We start from the raw sequence: 20,117 nt of genomic DNA, 5'->3' as shown, positions 1-20,117 counted from the left end.
AACGAACGTCGCTCGATCTTCTACGAGCAAGACTACAATCCCATTCAATATTCCCAAACTGAAAAACACTGAAAATCCATGTTTATTCCCAAATCCAAGATACGATTCTGGCATCTACAGCGTTGCTTCAGGGGCTATTTTCGTGTGCGCCAATTGGAATTGACAGTGAATGTTTAACTCAGGGTACTGGCATCAACAATGTTAAATTTAGCCAGTTGAAATCGCGATGTCAAAGATACAGAACGGATCTACAGAAGCCAGAAAGTCTTATACGAAATCCGTTCACGATTCGATGTTTTTAAAAGCGTTTTCTAAAGGTGCATGCTCGGTTGAAGTCTGTAATACGACTTTCTTATAAACGTGACAGTGTCTTGTGGTTTTCAATAAACTTTATAACGATCTGTAAAGGTTTCTTTTTTGTAGTAACAATTGTGTTTGAGTGTCTTGTGGTTGGTTTATTGCTGTGTCGAAGTGAACTGGTGACTTATCTCTTGGATTTTTCCGTTCGATTCCGCGCTGGCAGTGAGTTTTTACAATTAAGGTGAGTCTCGATTTAGTATCTAAGTTCTATTTAAATAATTATAATTAATTTCACGACTATATCTTAATTAGGGTAGTCATAGGGAAATCCATCGCAAGAGCTAATTACCCACACCTCTTTCTGTTAGATCAACGTGATAGTGGTGAGCCGTATTGCCGTCAATAATGGTCGAGCTATGTTAGTAAAAACTACACTACTTATTTAATTTCGAAACAGATTTTTATCATTTCTATGCATAATTTTTTGCTTAGGTATAGTAATAAAACTCTGCTGAAAAATATTAATAGAGTTTAATTATTATAATTAACACCTGCAACTTTCGAGTGCAATAATCAAGGAGTGAATTTGATTAATACTAATATGAAGAGATAATAATATCTCTAATACCAGGTCTCAGAATTCAACTTTTGACAGCCTCAATGAAGAATTTGATTTGATTTGAGTTTTGAAGGAATTGATTTGATATCTTTGAATTTAATTTGATTTGAATTTGGCATTTTTTTGACGAAGGATTTGATTTAGGTTTTTTAAAAATCCAAAATACTAAAAATCGCTATGTTAATGACTGTGTAATCTGTAGTTTTGTTAAAACATTGCAGACTGATCCCCCGATTGTCCGAAAGTAAGATGATCCGTGCTTCGGAGGGCACGTTAACGAGTCTCTAAGTATAAGTATTAGTCGTTGCATGAGCCCTGTCAGGGGCCTATGGCGGCTCAATAGTATCCCTGACACCAGGGTTGATAAGGTCGGTCATTGACCTCAAAGCCCACGCGAGAGAAAAATAAATGAAGAATTTAAAAACCTTCGGCCTATTACAAAAATAATCAACTGTAATAAACATACATACAAGAACACCTGTTCCTGTCAACACCATTTCATCACAAAAATTCTTGTCGAAATTAATTGATCTAATATTAACGAGTTTGTCTGTCTGTGTGTCGCAACTCGTGTCAAGGGCGCTGTAAATAGCCGACCCTAATCCAAAACTGAACAGTGGAATAGTTATCTACAGGAATTTGAATGGATTCTGGTACTCCATACCACACTTAGGACACTCCCTACAGAAATCTCATTCTCACCGTATTCTGCCTAGCGCGTAAGTGGGAGCAACACAGTCAACGCTCTCTCCTTTTCGCCTTAGCGGCTTTTTAAGACTAAAGTAAGTCCCAGAGAGCTTGAGGCATAGAATAAGGAATACTGTATACAGAGCGGCAACTCTCCGCTCCCACCGAGCTAGATTTACCTCACGCCCGTATAACCGAGGTCTTACTTTTGTCTTCAGTAGTATTCTTAGTAAAGTCATGTCGAAAAAGCGTTTTGTCGGAGTAGAGTAGTATCGAAGTTAAGACATGTCGTAATTATGTATTGTCGGAATAAAGAAGTGTCGTTTTTTTTTGACGTGACTTATTGGTGATTTGCCGCAGATGGCATTAACTACTTGGCCGGACAAATGGAGAGCGCTGAAGGATCTCACCCGGTACAACGTTTAAGACAACAGGCCTGAGGGTGCCCAGTTGGGCGCGAACCTCGGCTCAGGGCGTCGTCTGAGAGAAAGAATATTGAAAGGATTAATCGACCCTAGTGGGTCGATAGCGATAAGTGCTGAATGAGGGAAATCGTCGACCACGCCGGCGGGGTCGGTATCGGGGTTTGAGAAGTGTCGGATTTTCACATTGCCGAAGTTAAATCTTGTCGGATAACAGTTTGTCGGACTTCAGTTTTTAACCCAGTATGGGCGTCAGACCTCACACACACAGAGGCGCGTGTACGATAACGTCAATGTGTAGTGTCTGTGTCAAACTAGGTGTTTTGTATGAAGTGTCCGGGGTGTGCTTGAGGTGCGGGTGTAAGGATGGACGATCGGGAGAGCAAAAGAAACAAGTGTTCGCGACTACATCTGATTTATTACTACTCCAAAATGGGTACACAGTATTCATACATAATCAGTACATAATCTACTCCACACTATACGACCCACCGAATATTTAAAAAAAAAAAGGTTAAAATTAAGTTTTTTTTTTTAAGTATAACCTAATATTCTTAACTAAAATACATTTTTGTTCTGTTTTTATGAACAGTTTTTTCCCTATTAGACTTATCTAAAATTATAACATTAGTTCCACAATCTTTAACTACTTTAAATGGTCCAATATAAATTGAATCTAACTTACTGGTACAAGCTTCATTTTTCAATAATAAAGAGTCTCCTGGCTTATATGTAATAGGATTAATATAATTATCATAACGCTCTTTTCTTAAATGTTTACTTAACTCTAGATTTTTCTTTGCATCATATTGCGACACTTGCAACTTATATTTCAATTGCAATGGGTAATCAAATGCATTGTATAATGGATCAATTGTATTTGATAGGTTACTTGGTATGGTACACTGTTTACCAAATACCAACTCATAAGGCGTGTATTTGGTTTCAGTATGAACAGTTGTGTTATAAGAGAAGCACCAAAAAGGTATCCACGTGCTCCAACTAGTTGGTTGGTTTTGTGTTTGCATTCTTAGAAACGCAACCAGATGTTTGTGACTGTTCTCTAATGCGCCGATTGTTTGGTGGTGATAGGCTGTGGATGTTAAATGGTTAATGTTCAAAATGTTACATACCTGTTGCATGGTTTTTGAGACGAATTCCTTTCCTCTGTCTGACACAAGGTCATGTGGGATGCCGTAGCGTAAAATAAAATTATTGACAAATGCCGAAGCTACAGTCTCTGTATCCTTCGATGGTAGTGGATACGCTTCGACGTATTTGGTTAGGTCGCATTGCAAAGTTAAAATATATTGATTATTACTATTATCCCTAACTAACGGACCCACTAAATCTATATACATACGTTCCAATGCTGAGTTACCACAGTTGGTGATGACCATTGGCTCTTTGACGTACTTACTATATTTATGTCGTTGACATTGGTCGCATTTTTTCACATAATTTGTGACGTCCTTTTCAAGTCCTGGCCAGAAGTAGTACTTACGTATATTGCACAACATGCGTCGGATGCCGGCGTGTCCGCTTGTTGGCAGCATATGGAAGTCATTCAATATAATACGTTGCATATCTTTATCTGTAATTTTCCTTACCCCTTTTACAATACATAGTCGTGGACCGGTCCATGTATCCATACTTGTAATCATTTGAGCTAGCTTTTTTATTACTCTGACGTTCTCTTCATTTTTGAGAACGTACATACAGGGGATTTTTATTTTTTGACATAACAAAGTTAATTCCCTCACGAAGACATCTCGTGTACACCGTGATGGGGTAATTAATTTTGTGCATATAATTGACTGCGGATCAGAAGATTCCAGGTTCGAATACTGGCAGGATCGCCATGTAAGGATGGACGATCGGGAGAGCAAAAGAAACAAGTGTTCGCGACTACATCTGATTTATTACTACTCCAAAATGGGTACACAGTATTCATACATAATCAGTACATAATCTACTCCACACTATACGGGGCGAAGAGTTGCTGTTCTATACGTAGTCATCATCATCATCAGCCCATTAACGTCCCCACTGCTGGGGCACGGGCCTTCCCTATGGATGGATAGGGAGATCGGGCCTTAAACCATCACGCGGGCTCAGTGTGGATTGATGGTTATTAACGACTGCTAATGCAGCCGGGACCAACGGTTTGGCGTGCCTTCCGAAGCACGGAGGAGCTCGAGATGAAAACTTTTTTTTGTGGCACCCATCCTATGACCGACCTTTGCGAAAGTTGCTTAACTTCAACAAGCGCAGACTGAGCGCGTTTACCGCTGCACCATCGAGCTCCTCCTTAACTTCAATAATCGCAGACCGATAGTATTATTCTTTATCCTAAGTGTATACATATGATCATTTTACTGACGTTGTCTTCAAAGCCGCATTATTAAAGAATTTCTATACTGAACTGGAAGCGAATAAAAAACCTTTCTTCTTCTTCTATTGTGTGGGTTGTGACTTGTGAGGTAGACGGACCTCATCATACCCTGGCGTCAGGGTTATTATTGAGCTCACATGACGACCACCGATTAACATTAGTTGTTAAGTAGTAACCGGGACTAACAGCTTCACGTGCCTTCCGAAGCACGGATCATCTTACTTCCGACAATCGAGTGATCAGGTAATTTCTTAACTAAAGAGGAGATCGTAAAGTGGTGTGATTTTTGTGATATGTCACAACCGGAATTTGAACCTGAGACTTCCGGATTGTGGGATTGTGTAATTTGAAATAACTTTGTAAGTGGATTAAAAAGGATTGTGAAACACTTGATGATATTTGAACAGTAGAGTACTTTTTTTTTATATCCAGGCGGAGGATTTTGAGCTTCTTTATATAAGTGGTGCATGCTCGCCTCGAAATGTTCGTGTACGCGGTGGCGTCCGGAAGTCGGGTCGCACCTTTCCCTCAAAAATGTGCGAAGGGAGCGATGGCTGGCTTTCGCGTCAACTCGTGATCGGGTGCTGCGTATGTGGACAGGCCTGCTTCTGTCAGGGAGCTCATAGAACACTGTTTCTGTGATAAAGTCACATAAACTCTTTATTTTTCACTTTCCTTCCACCGACTGTAATTGGAATACCATTGTATTTAAGTCTATAAATTATGTAATACAAACTGGATTAAAAGAAAAGAAAGGAAAACATGAAACAGTAGGACTAGGGCCCTATGCTGGGAGGTTTTCTGGCCACGTCTTTCCCTCAGCGTTACAGATTCCGATGTGGTAGTAGTTTTACAGCTAGTTACATAATATGTAATTTAATTATGTTTGACGTTCAAAAAGCGCTAACTTTGTAAGCCAATTTTGAAAAATAAATATTTTTGAATTTTGAATTTTTTTGTGAAGCCAGTGCTCATCCACTGGACTACAGAGGCCGTTAATTCAACGGTTTGGTTACATTTCCGACTTAGAAGAACTTTTAAACATCGTAGACATACGGTATTGTATGAACATGCGCACGCCCTTCATCATAAATTATCTATCTCTTTTTCTATCGTGTGGGTTGTGAGGTAGGTAACCAACCCCATCAACCCTGGTGTCAGGGTTACTATTGAGCCGCGAAACGCCCCTGACATGGCTCATGTAACGACTACTAACTCCATGTTATCACATCACATCAAAATTGGGCGCAAGATGAAATGAACAGGACCCGGTTATTTCGAAGTATTACCGAATTAACACTTATTAGTATTAATTACGTTTGACCTGCAAATTACGCGTAGAAACTTTCGCTTTTCTTAAGCGAAATGTTGAATACGAACACATACATAAACCCGGGGGGTTTCAAACGGCACATTGGAGTTTTCCTTTTCTAACAAGGCAGTTAGGAGGGTCTAAAAAGGCCATATCAAAGCAATTCATCAAAAAAGTAATAAGTAGTAACAATTGTACGATCACGAGCATTAATATGTATACACTTTGGTAGCATGTCACATTAACTTTTTTGACAAATTGAACTGTAAGTCGCACTAAATGTCAAATATTATGTTAGTGCGACAGAGTCCTAAAGTGGGTACATCATATTGCTCATGACTGTACAATGTCGACATTTAATGTCAAATAGCAATATTGCTTTTTACATTGTTGTTACAAGTTTACGCGGTTATTATCATAATTAAAGCACATAATAACGGGTTCTTACCGCGTATAAATGGGGATATGAGACTCCCGATATTTCGACACTGTTGCAAGTGCCATGATCACGGGATGACTGATGAGATTGGAGTGGAGTAGGTAGATCCATAATTTTCTACGGGCAACAGTGTCGAAATATCGGGAGTCTCATATCCCCATTTAAACGCTGTAAGAACCCGTTATTATGTGCTTTAATTATAATATTGCTTTTGTAGATGAATTGCTTCGATGTGGGCTTTTTAACCCCCCTGATTATGGATTATGAAGTAAATACTTACCAATCTTTTAATCACACGAAAAACATCACTCAGACATCAGTCATTAATCATTAATCTGTTGTTCAAGCTCTACATTCCATCAGGATAGTGGTGCAGAATAATCAATTATGGACCCCCTAAATAATCTAAATATCGATATGCCTATCGATATTGAAAATTCTTCAATTGTATCAATTATCGGGCAACACTACAGCTGGGGATAGTAGGATTAGAAGAGAGAGAGAAAATAACATTACTGTGTTAAAAAAGGCGGCCCAGTTCCCGATGGCTTCATTGAGTTAAAAAACTGGCGAAGGGCAATTCGGGCCAGCGCACTAAGGGTTCCTTACCAATGACTAGATAATTAACAGTAGGTAAAAACAGGAGCAAAATATCGCGTTTGTTGTATGAGAAAATTACATACATACATACATAAACTCACGCCCGTAATCCCAAATGGGGTGGGCAGAGCCACAAGTAATCAAAGACAACTTGCAGCCACTGTTGTTGTATGAGAAAATTAAATATATTTTTTTATTTTAGCCGCAACAGAAATACATAATTGGTGAAAATTTCATCTGTCTAGCTATCGCGGTTCTTGAAATTCAGCCTGATGACAGACAGATGGATTTCAATTTTTTTACATTTTTCCTCACCTTATGGTAGTCTGGAAAAATCTCTATAAGCGATAAGGCCGCCATTTGCCATCTTTAAGTCTTTTTGTAATTATTTCTTTTTATTTTGGTGCAATAAAGTATAGTTGTATTTGTGTGAACGAACAGACAGACAGCGAAGTCTTAGTACTATGGTCCCGTTTTTAAACCTAATAAAAATATTAAACCGACTCGAACTTTTGTCAAATAAAAAGAAGATAAGTATATTTTGTTGGATACAATGTGCTTCTACCTACCCCTTAAATAATAAGAGCGTGTGTTGTGTCTATCCATCGCACGCGTTCAAAAGAAATTATCGTAAAATAAAACATAATTCGGTGACGTCAAGGGTAATCAATAACGCGTTTTGTTTCGCATCTGTAATTCTATATACAAGTTCATAACAAAGTTTCATAGCATTTTGATTGCGCATGAGTGTTAGTCATAGCGGTCGATGCCAGGTCTAAATCATTCAGTAATCTACTTAGAGATCCGTAGCGAAACATGATAAATAGTTTTTTAAGTTGTAACAAACATTTTTCAAACTTTCTTTTTTAATGTGAAGGAAGCAAAAGAAGTGTCTCAGGATTGAAACAAATGGAATTCCATAGTCTCTGCTTACCCCGGTGGGAAATAAGCGTGAGTGTATGTACGTATGTATATAACAAACTTTGTCAACAGAGAAAGAAGGTTGTTGGTAGGACTGGCACTTCTGCCAAACTTTTCTAAGGACATCTCCAATTCAGTCAATGTACGTCCTTCTTGGTGAAGACCAATTGAATTGGAGATGTCCTTAGAAAAGTTTTAGTGCGATCTACAATGAAAACATTAGAAGTCCTAATAAGCCATTTAGTATCGAAACACAAAAAGGTTTACCTTTCATCATCATCATCAGCGCAATACCGTCCCCTCTGCTGGGGCACGGGCCTTCCCTATGGATGGATAGGGATATAAAAAACTTAAGTTCGAAAGCGAAGGTCTTAAGTGCGCTGTCAGTTGTAACGATTTCAACAACATCAAAGTTCTGTTGGAACATATGAATACGTACTCTGAACCGGCGTGCGTGTATAAAGCGATTGATAAATGTGGAGGAAGCAAGTAAAGCGTGTTAGAATCAAAGCAAATGGAATAGGCTAGTTTCCAACTAGTCAAATGAGTTACTTTTTACTAAACGTCAAAACACGAAATTACTACGAAATTTGTTTGAAAAAGCACGCTGTGACGTCATAGAAACACGCGATAAAATTTCGGACTAATTATTACGTTTTTCTTATTTAAAATTCATAAATAAATTAAGTAAATAGAAAAAAGAAAATGTTTTTCGTTAGTTTTAGATTCGTCTTTATTTAGTAAACAGAATTTCATAATTTATGTTGAACCTACTACACGACCAAATTCCATAGTCTTCTTACGGTCATATCATTTTCACCTATTGTTTTGACGTGACTTATTATAGATTTGCCGCAAATGGCATTAACTACTTGACCGGACAAATGCGGAGCGCTGAGGGCTCTCACCCGGATACTTTTCACCGTAAATTTCATCATATCTCGGTCTTAGAACTTCGTATTAACAGTGGCTGTAAATTGCCTTTGATTACTTGTGGCTCTGCCTACCCCATTAGGGATTATAGGCGTGAGTTTATATATGTGCGTGGGGGGTAGAAAAGGTGTTCTTAAAGTGAAGACGGAGGAAGGAGGATTTTCAACAGCCTCCGTGGTCTAGTGGTTAGAGCGTTAGGCTCACGATCTGGAGGTCCGGGTTCGATTCCCGATGGGGACAATGTCGAAATCACTTTGTGAGACTGTCCTTTGTTTGGTAAGGACTTTTCAGGCTTGAATCACCTGATTGTCCAAAAAGTAAGATGATTCCGTGATTTGGAGGGCACGTTAAGCCGTTGGTCCCGGATACTAGCCGTAAAAACACCTCCACCAACCCGCTTTGGAGAAGCGTGGTGGAGTATGCTCCATACCCCCTCCGGTTGATTGAGGGCTGGCCTGTGCCCAGCAGTGGGGCGTATATAGGCTGTTTATGTATGTATGTTGAACCGTACTTGATTAATTGAGCAAACCCAAATGCATATATGGTCACTGGAAAGGCAAAATTACATAAGCGCCAAAATATCCTAAAATAGCAGTCCATGTAATGATATCTATTGCTAGACATAGTAATTGAAAAAAACGATGTAAACTTACGCTGACGTCATCTAAATTGGATAAATGGGTAAAAAGTTATGATAAAAAACGAAAAAATACTTTAAACAGCTTTTTCTTGAAATGGCATTTTGGCGCTTACGTATTTCGCCTTTTCAGTGACGATATGTTTTCTTTATTCCACGACCGAAGTCCACATTTCCCAAGCTCAGTGTAAAATGACAATTTTCCCAATTTAATGCGGTAATTAAATAGCAAACTGATTCGATACGCACATGCTAGTTGGCTCCAAACTTCACAAGATGGTTGATGAAGCCAACAATTTCGTTTACAAATATTCAAAAGGCTGCCAATTTGAACTGTCTTTCTGATTAGTATAATACGGCTGACCATTTGTCTGGCCAAGCAGTGAACGTTTGAGGAAAAGAAAACCTTCAATATAAGTCACGTCTAAAATACATGAATAATTTCTAATATTTAAAGAAAGATATTATTTTGTCACGAAATCCGTTTTGTTAGTAAATATAAACTTAAAATCTAACTTAACGTGGGTTATTATTGAGCCGCCAAAGGCCTCTGACATGGCTCATGTAACGACTACTTACTTACATCAGTAAGTAGTAACCGGGACCAACGTGCCCTCCGAAGCACGGATCATCTTATTTTTTGGACAATCAGGTGATCAGCCTGTAATTTCCTAACCGAACTAGGGATCACAAAGTGATTTTTGTGATATGTCCCCATCGGGATTCGCAGCCGGGGCCTCCGGATCGTGACCGCTCAACCACCGGGCCACGGAGGCCGTGACATCTCCAATGCAATGCTATGCTGATTATCACATCATCACCAAAATTAATACTCCTAGGTATTGCAGAACTCAACCTAAGTGTAATTTTGTAAATAGGTAACTGATTAATACGATATACAACAATAAAAAAATATGCTGACTGTACGGTCACGAGTACTAATATGTATATACTTTGATACCACGTCACATTAACTTTTTTGAAAAATTAACCGGTAAGTCTCATTAAATGTCAAATATGATAGTGCGACAGGATTCTAAAGTGGGTACATGATATTGCTCATGCCTGTACTTCGTATGCTATCAAGAAACGAAAGAGTATCAAGCCTAAAACTATAGCCACAGAACACTAAATATATTATACCACGTGGAATGTTCTTCGTGAAATACAGAACATAATCTAGAACTTGACCTATTTGCTACTGAAAGTAAACAACATTGGTTGGTAATTTATACGTGTTTTTAAAGTAGGTGGTGCGTCCGATTGTCCGCGATGAACGAAACGGCGAGTGGGCGAGGAAAGACGAAAGAGGAGGAGCAACGTTTAAAAAGTTTTAAAAAAGGCACTTACTTACGTAATTTATTTATTTATTTTATTTTTCTCGGAAAACCTAAATCTCGGAAAGAAATAATAAAATAAAATATTTTTTATTACGGGTAACTTGGACCCAGGATGTTAGTAACAATGATTTCTTACTCACTAATTAATATTACACACATACACAATAAAAATAAGACATTTATTTACTGCTCCTGTACAAGTGACTCATGGAGCAATGATTCATGAACGGACAGTCCAGCCTACTTACAATCATCAATAATAGATTATGTTATAACTATACAATATGCCAATTACTAAGGTTTTCGCAAATATAATATCTTAATAACAACTTAATATCTATTAGAGTTGAAAACAGTAAACTCGCCAAAAAATTTCACGCTCCAACGCTTGAAACCCGCTTAGACTACTCAAAAAATCCACAGCTCAGCTGGTGCCTAATTTCTTTAGGTCTATTATTAAACGATTTTTGAAATAATCAATCAACCCTAGTGGCCGATAGTGATAAGCGCTGAAGCGGGGTCCTGAAGTGATGTTGTCGCGAGCTGATTAGCTGCTATAGCAAGAGTAATCGGGTCGTCAGGATCGTATATTACGTACGTTCTTCGATTGAGTGACAGGAAAATTCACCTGGTAGCAAGTAAACACTCCGTTCATCCAACTGACCTATCTCTAAATATTCCTTCCCATTCCTCAACTTTCTACTCTTTCACGATGCAAGCTGTCCGTTTGTGGAATTCTCTGCCTGAAAGCATTAGGAGAGTTTCGTCATTGGAGTCCTTTAAACGGCAAGTCAAGGCGCATTTCCTTACCTCTATTTCCTCTTCATCTTCATAATCTATCTACTCCTTTTCTTCCATAGTATATGTAGTAGTTTAAGTAGTGATATTTATTTATTATAACAATTATAATTATGTGTATTATTATTATATAGTTTATGTAGTCGAAAGTGTATTTATTTTTATATGTACAAGTATTCCCATGCTGCACTATCCCGCTATATTACTTAATATTCAATATCTCCTATACTTAAAGGTTGCCTGGAAGAGATTGCTACATAGCAATAAGGCCGCCTATTGTACTAATTCTATTTCTCTTTTGTTTTGTATTTTGTTTTTTTTCCTGTTTGTGCAATAAAGTATTTGTTATGTTATGTTATGTAAACACATGGATGCCGGTGTATGAGACCAATGCTTTTGAGTACTTACAAATCTTCATAATCTTAGCACATTTTAGCTCAAAATGCGTACAATCTTTCTGCATATATTTTATTAAGATGTGTGATACTATATAGACGTAAGACCGAATGTTCTTTTAAAATCCAAAACCCATTGTTTAACTATTGTGTCTGGAAATCTCGGCGTTAAGAGGATATAGGCGGTCATGAAGTGGAGGAATAACGTGGAGGTATAAAGTCGCTTATACGCTTGAAATGGGAACATACATCTTAACAAGAAATGTGATGAAACCTACCATCAGATATTTATATGAAGCTGAAGTTTATTTAATTTGCTCTTCCTGTTTATAGGAAAATCGGGTGAAGGGAATATTTTTATATGATAGAGGTGTATTACATAGTCTGTTAGCTTTTAATGAGGTAATGAAACGAAGAAACAGATACGCGGATTTGCGTTTGTAGATGTATACAGTGACGTACATTCCTCATGCTTCAGGGACGCAGTCGGGAGCGGTTTTTTCGGCAAGAGATATGGAGAGTTTTTTTTTTGACGAGACTTATTGTAGATTTGCCGCAGATGGCATTAACTACCTGGCCGGACAAATGGGGAGCGCTGAAGGCTCTCACCCGGTACAACGTATAAGACAACAGGCAACAGGGTGCCCAGTTGGGCGCGAACCTCGGCTCAGGGCGTCGTCTGAGAGGAAAAATATTTGAAAGAATTAATCGACCCTAGTAGGTCGATAGCGATAAGCGCTGATGGAGGGAAATCGTCGACCACGCCGGCGGGGTCCTGAAGTGTTTGGTGTCGCGAGCTGATTAGCCGCCTCTGTGGTTAGTCATCCACCTCACAACCCACGTATTAGAAGAAGATACGATAGCCCAGTAGAATATCAGCGGTATCCAGGTCACCTACGGATCATTTCATAGAATTGGTATCCGGCCAATTATTTCATGTTAGTCACTAATCGTTTGTCGAATGGCCCATAAAATTGCATACTCCTTAACCGATTCGCGAATTTTAAGGTCAATAAAACAATCATAAATTTTATATCGGGTCGTTTTGCTTGAAAACTACCATACGTTGTCTGGCTGATGTTATGTTTTGCAGTTGTCAATATTGTTTTGTATTTTTAAAATGCCATCCATCCAGTTGTCTCTCCTTTGCCATCAGCGTCCTCGAAGTGGACGTCGGGGAGGCACCCGTCGGGGCTTGGACCCTTTGGTGCGGTAGACCTCGCGGCCGGCCAAAACGGACGCGGCACGAGGGTGGGCCATGCCAGGCGAGTTGCACCCCTCCGAGGGCCCAAAATCATTCTTCTTCTATCGTGTGGGTTGTGAGGTGAATTACCAAGCTCATCAACCCTGGTGTCAGGGTTGTTATTGAACCGCCAAAGGCCCACATGGCTCATGTAACGACTACTTACTTACATCAGTAAATAGTAACCGGGACCAACGGCTTAACGTGCCTTCTGAAGCACGGATCATCTTACTTGTTGGACAATCAAGTGATCAGCCTGATTAGCACCATTATCAATGAATTTAGGTTCATTTTATGCGTGCTCTTTGTTTTGTGTTGGTGTGATTATAACCTGTGTGTGTAATCACATGATTCTTCTTTGCTATTTTTCTCTCAGAAATATACTTTATTCCCTCGTACTTATATAAAGCTCGCTTCACCTCGATCCGACCAGCCTACCAACTTCCGAATCGATAACATTTCTGCCAAATCCAGCCTAGGCAGTAATATTCACGGAATTCAGAGGAAAGCTAGCGTCGCGGCATCCGACCGACTAGAATAGACGAACGCGGGTGACCCCACATGAAACTATTATAGCACAACTAAATGCTGCAGTTGAACAATATATTAGGCATAAAATGATGATAATACGCAAGCGATGACGGTGTAGCGACGGTAAACGCGATGTTACTAAGAAACAGCTGTTGAGTTATATTGCATACCTATGGCAAAAAATATCCTGCGTGGATCAGAAGTATAGAATTGAAAATAATTAAAAAAACAAAAGAGTCATGAATTTTGCGACGGAAAATTCCACTTGATATTAGCTCAGAATCATGGTCTGAAGCATCCCCCTCAGTTTTCGTTACGATGTCAGTTTGAGGTCCCTCAACCAAATCCCTGTCGTATCTGTCACACGGCTGTTAAGTGCGATGGATGAAGTGTTTTTTTTTCTAACATGACCTATCGCAGATTAGCCAGTAGACATACGAGATTATCGATGAGGGCTCTTACCAGGTACAAAATTTAAGACAACCGGCCTGAGGATGTCCAGTTCCACGAAAAAGTAACAAACTGCACAAATTGTATAATAGAAACACGCGCTTGAAGAACTACTTGGCTCGACAAATGGGGAGCGCTAAGTGAGGGCCCTTTTACTAGCTTTTGCCTTTCTCTTTTCAGCCCCTTAGGGGTGATTTTTGACAAAAACTCCTATGTTCTTCCCTAGGTATCATACTATCTCCATACCGAATTTCGTCTAAATTGGTTCAGTTGTTTATGCGTAAAAAGGTAACAGACATACAGAGTTACTATCGCATTTATAATAATAGTGTGGATAAGTATATAGAGAAGATATAATACTTCTTTTTACCCGACTGCAGTGAAGCAAAATGGAGGGTTGTGTGTTTGAAGGCATAAAAAAAATAAGTACATAGTTTATTTCTTAACATAACATAACAAATACTTCATTGCACAAACAGGAAAAAACAAAATACAAAACAAAAGAGAAATATAATTAGTACAATAGGCGGCCTTATTGCTAAGTAGCAATCTCTTCCAGGCAACCTTTAAGTATAGGAGATATTGAATATTAAGTAATATAGCGGGATAGTGCAGCATGGGAATACTTGTGCATATAAAAATAAATACTCTTTCGACTACATAAACTACATAATAATAATACACATAATTATAATTGTTATAATAAATAAATATCACTACTTAAACTACTACATATACTATGGAAGAAAAGGAGTAGATAGATTATGAAGTTGAAGAGGAAATAGAGGTAAGGAAATGTGCCTTGACTTGCCGTTTAAAGGACTCCAATGACGAAGCTCTCCTAATGCTTTCAGGCAGAGAATTCCACAAACGGACAGCTTGCACCGTGAAAGACTTGGAGTAGAAAGTTGAGGAATGGGAAGGAATATTTAGAGACAGATTGTTGGATGAACAGAGGTTGCGAGTAAGAGTGGAAGAATGAAAGACGAAGCGATCTTTAAGATAGCAAGGACCTGTTACACTTTAGCAAATATTTTGGTTACTCCTTTTAAGTAAAAAAATATACCTGTAGTAGGAGTATCCTCTCTTCCAACAGACATTATTTAACACCAGGTTTGACAAAATGAAAAATAGGAAAAAAGAAAAAAAAAGAAAAGTAAGAAAAAGTATCTACTTAAAGTAACACAAGTCATTTTTGTGTGTCACTCTCTCTGTCTATTGTGTATGGATGTGTATGTCTGTGTGTGAGAGAGAGAGGGAGAGAGAGCGTGTGTATGTGTATAGTGTGGTGGTAATGTGTAATGTGTGTTTGTGCGAATATAATGAGAAGATGTGGAAATAAAATATATTAAATGTTTATTATGTTGTATAAGCCGCGATGTATGCACCTACGTATGTGTGTATGCACGACTGTTCTCTCTTAACTCCTAAACCACTTATCAGAATTTAACAAATCTATGTCTGTAAACACTATTCAGAAGAATTTCAGAGATATATTTTCTTATTTCATACTTTAACGGCCTCTGTGGTCCAGTGGTTGAGCGTTGGACTCACGATCCGGAGGCCCCGGGTTCGAATCCCGGTGGGGACATATCACAAAAATCACTTTGTGATCCCTAGTTTGGTTAGGACATTACAGGCTGATCACCTGATTGTCCGAAAGTAAGATGATCCGTGCTTCGGAAGGCACGTTAAGCCGTTGGTCCCGGTTACTACTTACTGATGTAAGTAAGTAGTCGTTACATGAGTCATGTCAGGGGCCTTTGGCGGCTCAATAGTAACCCTGACACCAGGGTTGATGAGGTTGGTACGTCACCTCACAACCCACACGATAAGAAGAAGATTTCATACTTTACTTGTTTGTTTTTTTAGAGAGCGATTGTTCCTTAGTAGAGTTTTAGTTTTAAAGTTAAGTACTTACTTACATTTTTGTAAATCATCCGAAAGTAGGAACATGGCAGCTCATGTGTCAGATAAATAAAATGTAGAGGAAAATTAATTTTTTGACTAGTTTATGTTGAGTGTTGACAAATTCTACCTCGTAACAACTTAATATTGGCAGCAGAAATAGATACACACGGTCACTCAATGAAAAAAACGTAGGTGTAGAGTCATAACACAAGCCAAATTTATATAAAGAGCACCGTACTATCGTCACACACTGGACACTACATTCAATTACGTTCTGCGATAAAGATTTTTATCCAGGTGTCATGGTTTCGCCAGGCCGTAGGGTGTCTCCCTGATGCTGACCAGTTTGACCTTACGCACTAGTCGAACCTACGATTTTTGAAAATTCCCCTCGATTTCTCTAGTCTACCGTCATCAGACCCTGACTTCTTTATCTAGGACCACCTTAGGAATATCTCCTTTCCAACAAAAAAAGAATCATCAAAATCGGTTCATAAACGACGTAGTTATCCGCGAACAAACATAAAAAAAAATACGGTCGAATTGAGAACCTCCTCTTTTTTTGAAGTCGGTAAAAATCTGGTTCTTACTGTGTACCGCAAGCAAGCGAGACACATAGTCCGCGCCAGCCTTTATTCCTATGCGGCTTACGGCTACTAAGCCTAAAGTAATACCCAGAGGAGAGGAGCTCGGTGGCGCAACGGCAAACGCGCTCGGTCTGCGATTGCTGAAGTTAAGCAACTTTCGCAAAGGCCGGTCATAGGATGGGTGACCACAAAAAAAAAGTTTTCATCTCGAGCTCCTCCGTGCTTCGGAAGGCACGTTAAGCCGTTGGTCCCGGCTGCATTAACAGTCGTTAATAACCATCAATCCGCACTGGGCCCGCGTGATGGTTTAAGGCCCGATCTCCCTATCCATAGGGAAGGCCCGTGCCCCAGCAGTGGGGACGTTAATGGGCTGATCATGATGAATACCCAGATGGGGTGAGGTAAGAGGTGCGGGACGGAGAGTGACCGTTCTATACGTAGTATTATTCTTTACTAGCTTTTGCTCGGGGCTCGGAGTAACACGATCTGCGTTCCCTTTTGCTAATGTACCAATTTTTAGCTACCTACCTTGAAAACTGCGACAAGTCCTAATAACATATCACCCCCTCTTTGAAGGGATTGGGGGAAGATTTCCAACAAAATGATGCATGTTTTTTGTTCGTCACAGTTCGCATACCGATTTTTAGCTATCCTTGAAAATTGCAGGTTGCTCCATAAAAACTTCTAGAAAGAGCCAAAAAAAATCTATGTCAGTCTGCATCATTTTAACTATCTCCACTTAAAAACACACGTTACATCAATTCACGTGTGTTATCGTTTTGTCGCATATTATTATGGCATTAACTACTTGGCCGGAAGGGTAAGACAGAAATGTTTTATACCACTTTCGTGGTTGACAGTCCGTGATAGTTAGTATACTATCGCAGTAAATTCTGTTGCGTAAATATTTACATTTGCGACAAAAATATATGAACTGGTGTGATCCCAGTGAGTAACGACTTTCTTTTATTTTTATCAACCGCGATATTTATAAAGAGGTGAACTAGGTCGACATAATGAACCGCTTCAACTAGTATATAAGACGCGTCACTACATAGTATAAAACAAAGTCGCTTTTTCTGTCCCTATATCCCTATGTATGCTTAAATCTTTAAAACTACGCAACGGATTTTGATGCGGTTTTTTTTAATAGATAAACTGATTCAAGAGGAAGGTTTATATTATGTATAATAACATTCATTAAATAGTGAAGAAATACTTTTATTTTTAAGGTTTTTAATGTGATGTCGTAAATATATTTTCCTCAGCATTGCACCCGAGCGAAGCCGGAGCGGGTCGCTAGTAATAGTTAAACAAGAACTTTAATAAAACATGGCCATTGGCCATTGACAAACATTGGTTTAGGCCTGTGCTGGATTCGAACCTACGATCTCAAAGTGAGAGGCAAGCGTTTTACCAACTGGGCTACCACGGCTTCTTGAGTCAAGATAAATTAATATCCCTTTTAATTCTATATTCCTCATAATAAAGAAAGTAACGTCCCGTACCACTTTCTTCAACCACATTCTACGAGTAACCTTGTCGAAGACTTGTGGCTTTACCCATCGCGTAAAGGATTACGATCGTGTTTCTTTTTTAGCATCTGCAGCTAATTCCAAACGGCCTTCAAACAAATCCCAACTGACCAACTTTCCGTAGCCCTATAAAAATGGCGCCAGTGATTTTAATATCATCCCGTAATTCATATGAGGATGTTTAGTAAACATGCGTTATTGCCGCCGTGTGCTCACAAGGTCGGACTTTACGATGGTGTGTTGCTGATGACCAGGCCAAGATTTTGAAGGTTTCTAAGGGTCTAGAGTAGATAAATATGTTATTCGAAGCATGGTATAAGAAAACCAGTAGGCTCTGCACGATAACCGTGTCGCGCGCGGCGCGAATTATATCGAGGCCTTCGACCAATAGCCGTTTGACGTCCATCTACGTAGATAGCATTCGTATCGTTTATTGGTCAAAGCGCTCAATATAATTCGCGCCGCATCGCGGTTGTCGTACAGACCCAGCTGGTATGCTCAATCCTATGACAAGCCGCCATTGCTAGCCTTTTGATGACATGTTATCACTGTGTTACCATTTAATTGATATATCCAATATTTCAAGGACGTAAATGACAATGGGCACTTTTGTATGAAACTTGGTCCAAGAACCTCCACTGATGAGACTTATATGTAATGAAAGCTTATGCTTTCCATATGAATCTGGCAAAGTTTTATCAGATTCTGTCCCGGGGTTCTTTTTTTACGGCCATGTTTGTCCTGGCTAAAAATGTGATAAAATACAGTGGGAGCTAAAATCGGCTCAAGATTTGTTGCTGGATAACTAAGTCTACATAAATAATTATGTATCATATTGTATATCATTTTAAAGAGGATCTTTTCCAGAATCCGAAACATAAAAAAAAAACAAAAAAAATTTTTATGTAAGCGAATTAAAGTCAATTTACATCTGCTGCGCCATTGTTTCTCGGTAGCTAAGTTTCATGCCTTTTACCCCTTCCAAAAGTATCTTACCGATTTTTTTTTATATTGCTTCCTGAATTTAATCTGAGTGATAATAACAAGAAAAATAAATATACACCTCTCCGATAGAGACCGCCTAAGCTATTGCCTATTGCAAGAAATCGTCATCATTAGCAAGTCATTACGGTATTGCATATAAGCTTATCAGCAACTTGGAACTTGGTCCAAGATCCTCTACTGATGAGACTTGCATGTAATGATAGCTTATACTTGTCCTATGATTCTGGCAAAGTTCTATCAAACTCTGTCCTAGGGTTTTTTTGCGGCCATGTTTGTCCTGAGTGTAAATACAGTAGAGGACTGCAAAATCACCTCAGGACTTGTTGTCGAAAAACTATTTAACTAAGTCTATATACATAATTATATATCATAATGTATATCAATTTTAAAGAAGGTTATCAGAATCAGAAACACAAATAAAAAAATGCATTATGTAAACGACTTTTAGCCAACTCACGTCCGTAGCACCATTTTTCTCAGCAGCTACGTACGAGTTTCGCGCCATCCAACCTTTCCAAAGAAGTCCAATCATTTTTTCCTTCTTCTGATATTGCATTCTTAACCTGACAAGTGACAAAAACAAGAAAAAAATAGATACCATTCCGATAGAGGCCGCGTAAGCTATGGACCTATTGCAAGATAACGTACTCAAAGGCTAGTCATTATAATCCAACAGACGTAACATGATTAGAATGCGGCAGGACGGAAATGTAGTACATCGCCTTATGCGAAAGAGACGAAATATGTGTCTCTTTAACACTAACAGTATACAGCTTAGTACGAGAGAAACAAGAAATAAGTCATTCTAATCAAGATGCAATACAATGACTCTATTGTATACAAAAGAAACACATTTATTAAACAAGTTCAGGCAATAACTGGTGCAAAAGGCGGCTTTATTGCCAAGGTAGCAATTATTCATATTCATATTCATATTCATTTATTCGTATTACATGTCATAATGTCGTATATAATCTAGGTTACATTCTACTAGTAGAATAATTCATTTGGTATCATTCATTACACATTAAAAATAAAATAAAATAATAATAATGAA

At 38.7% G+C, this 20,117-nt stretch overlaps 1 protein-coding gene across 1 annotated transcript in view; it reads left to right on the top strand.

Moving 5' to 3' along the window:
- Nucleotides 1-228: 228 nt before the first annotated feature.
- The window catches only part of LOC126377855 (uncharacterized), an 87,150-nt gene continuing 67,261 nt past the window's right edge, over nt 229-20,117 (top strand). Inside the window, exon 1 of the mRNA XM_050025847.1 lies at nt 229-541. The gene's annotated coding sequence lies outside the window, so the exon portion shown is untranslated. The remainder of the gene's footprint in view (nt 542-20,117) is intronic.

Source organism: Pectinophora gossypiella, chromosome 24, assembly GCF_024362695.1.
Source record: "Pectinophora gossypiella chromosome 24, ilPecGoss1.1, whole genome shotgun sequence".
Classification (NCBI taxonomy): domain Eukaryota; kingdom Metazoa; phylum Arthropoda; class Insecta; order Lepidoptera; family Gelechiidae; genus Pectinophora; species Pectinophora gossypiella.
Note: the sequence above shows the minus strand (reverse complement) of the source record. Positions and strands in the feature narration are given on the sequence as shown.